The 3,348-nt window shown below is 35.4% G+C and overlaps 1 pseudogene; it reads right to left on the reverse strand.

Moving 5' to 3' along the window:
• Positions 1–274: 274 nt before the first annotated feature.
• LOC100720744 (BCL2/adenovirus E1B 19 kDa protein-interacting protein 3-like) lies at positions 275–2,397 on the reverse strand (annotated as a pseudogene).
• Between the last annotated feature and the right edge of the window lie 951 nt (positions 2,398–3,348).

Genomic DNA, 3,348 nt, shown 5'->3' on the forward strand with positions numbered 1-3,348 from the left:
AATTATTTATACTATTTATATCTAATATCCAAAGCAAATTTACTACTAAATTCTTATAGTAGATGTTAGTCTTCCATGCTTATTAATTGATCCCACAGGTATAATTAGAGATCAGCATGATTTTAGTGTCTGTTCTTTAAGTTTAGTAATCAGAAACGCAGCAGGTACAGAATATATAAATGGTGCAGCCACCCAATGATGAAAGCCCTTCCAGCTGGCTGTCACAATCTCAGATACAAATCCCCACCATGTCAGCCAAGTTGGATCCAATTCTTCACCGAAAAGTGCTGGTGGCAGTTGTCAGATGACTTCCAGTGTAGACCTCAAATCCAATGGCTGGGTGATAGACAGCAGCCGAGATGGAAGAAACCTTCAGAAATTCTGGCGAGAAAATGCCTTGTTTCTTAATCACTCACGTTTGTCACACTGAGAGTAGCTGTGCGCTGCAGGAGATTAAAGAGGAGCCCCTCAGAGGGGATATTTTCTGGCCAACTTGATCAATCCTGTATCCAACTTGAGTATTTCCTTCAAGATGTTTGCAATTTCGTTCCTTGTCTTGATGGAGTCCTCCTCGGACTGAGAGCTGTTCTTTTTTCTGATGCTATGTGCACCTGTTTCCAAAGGTCTATTAATACCTTGTGGTGACTGTGAGCGAGGTGGGCGGTCACAGTGAGAACCCTTGAAATTACTCTGTCCAGATTCTCGCTGGGCAACCAACAGTATTTTATCCATGTCACCATTGTAAACAGAAACTCAGGCTGGAGCACTGCTCCCACTCGCATAATCTCTGAAGTGCAGTTCCACCCAGGAGCCCTGCGGATTCTCCTGGTTCTCTCAGCTGGCATGGAAAAAGAGCAAGAAGATAGATGAGAATATGGTACCCAAAATATACTTACAGTTCTACAAGTATTCTCTACATAACCCCCTGTGTCTACATTAACTTAAACATGAGTTTATAATGATGTCTCAACACTATTCCATTTATATGTGAATCTCCTTTGTGCCTTTCAGCTGCTTCCTGTTACTTAATGAAAGTGAGAAAGCGGAAATTTTTCCATGACCTGATAATTATTTGACTGAATAAAGAAACTGGTTTCAGAATTGTTAGCCTGCATACATACTGGAAACAATTTGAAAACAAAATATATGGAAGTAATTTACAGTCTCAGTTTTTTAAATTTACACTGTGAATGTCCCTGATAATTAGCAAGCATTAGCATATTTTTAACACAGAAATACACGTCAATCTGTTACAGGGAAGTCAATACGTGCAAAATACATATGTGATGATATAAAACAAAATAAGTAAAATACACATTATTTTCTTTACTAAGCTTAAATGTTTGATTTGTGTTTGTGCACCTCGTCTACTCACTTTGTGATGATAGTTTAATCCCAGAAGAGAAAGAATTTGAATCTCGATCTATGCTATGGGCTGAATGTACTGCAAAATTCCTGTGTTGCTACAGAATTTTCGTTTCATTTCTTTTTTATTTTAAAGAAAAAGAAAAGTACAAAATATCAAAATGAAATTGTAGGAGAGCAACAACAGTACATTGTATAGTGTTGTCTTCAAAGTAATTGCTCATATGACAAGATATGGGGATGAAAATTGATCAAATAATATAGGCACAAACATTTACTTTTAGTCTACTAATAGAACTTAGTAGCATACTTGTCTTAATTATTTTATTATATATATTTATTTATCCATTTTATTATTCCTTTTTCATTTCTTCTTTTCTCTTTTTCTCCATCTTTTCTAACAGTTTCTCACATTTCACTAGATCTATTGTAAATTTGGATCTTAATTACTCTTTTTGCTTAGGGAGACAATAAGACACCACACACAACTCTTATGCATTTAAGTTATAAGTGTGGTCTCAAATTGCATACATTTACCTAAAAATTCTCCAGTTCATCCTTCTATATTGCTGAGAAGCAATCCATTGTATATGTATAAAACAACAACAACAACAACAAAAAAAAAAAAAAAACTGCGTGCAGTAAGCATCACTGCACAAAAATTGTTGTGGTATACATTTTAAAAACTTCTATGATGGGGGCTGGGGATTTAGCTCAGTGGCATAAGCACCTGCCTTGAAAGCAGGCGGTCCTGAGTTCTATCCCCAGTACTGATAAAACAAAACAAAACAACAACAACAACAACCAAAAAAAAAAAAAAAAAAAAAAAAACAAAAACAAAAAAAAAAAAAACTTCTGTGATGACATACAGAAGAGGAATAGCTGGGTAAATGGGAACCCCACTCTTAGTTTTTCTGAGGAATCCCCATAATGGATTCACCAATCTACATTCCCCCCAACAGCAGAGAGGAGTTCATTTTTCCTTATAGCCCCACTAACATTGTTATTGACTGATTTCTTGATGACAGCCATTCTTTCTGGGGTGAGACAGAATCTCAGTGTTGTTTTAATTTATTTCTCTCAAATGACCAATTGTGTTGAATATTTCTTCGTATATTTATGTGCTATTTGTGCTCCTTCATCTGAGAAGTGTGTATTTGTCTCAGCTGTCCATTTTTCTACTGGGTCTTTGAATTTGAAGGATCTGAGGTTTCTCAGTTCTTTTATGTTCTACATATGTCTTTTGTCTGAGAGACAGTTGCCTAAAATTTTTCCCACTCTATGGGTTGTCTTTTTACTCATGGTGATTTCACTTGATGTGCAAAAATTTTAGTATGATGAGATTTATATTGTTCATTTTTTGAAGTGCTTCCTGTGCTATTAGGGTTTTGTCTATGAAGTCTCTGCCTAATCATATGTCTTCAAGATTTCTACCTACTTTCTCTTCCAGTTGAGTTAGCTTCTGTTTTAATATTTAGATATTAGATTCATTTTGACTTTGATTTACTGCATGATGATAGATAAGGATCTAATTTTACTCTTTGACATATATAGAGTCAGTTTTTCCAGCAACAGCTATTAACGAAACTTTCTTTCAGTGAGTCTGTTTGACCCTTTGTCAAAGATAAAGTGGCCAAATACATTTGAAGTTGCATATGCATCTTTCGGTACTCTGGTCCTCAAGTCTGTTTATTTGCTAGTATGTTCCTGATTTTATCACAGTAGTTTCATAGTATAATTTTAAATCATGTATTGTGATGCCTTCTTCGGTTTCACTTTTGTTGCCCCCGTTTGCCTTTGTTATTCTTGGTTCTTCTGCTTCCAGATGAATTTTAGGAGTGTTTTGTCTTTCATAAATCTTAAGCATGCTCTTTGAGCTAATAAATGGTCTTTTTTAGAAAGCATCTCATGTGCAGCTGAGAAAAATGTGTATTCTGGTCATGTGGAATATTCTGAAAATATCTACTAATTCCAAATGTTCAG

This window comes from Cavia porcellus, unplaced genomic scaffold (genome assembly GCF_034190915.1).
Source record: "Cavia porcellus strain 051 isolate PalLab524CR breed Dunkin Hartley unplaced genomic scaffold, mCavPor4.1 scaffold_4, whole genome shotgun sequence".
NCBI lineage: Eukaryota > Metazoa > Chordata > Mammalia > Rodentia > Caviidae > Cavia > Cavia porcellus.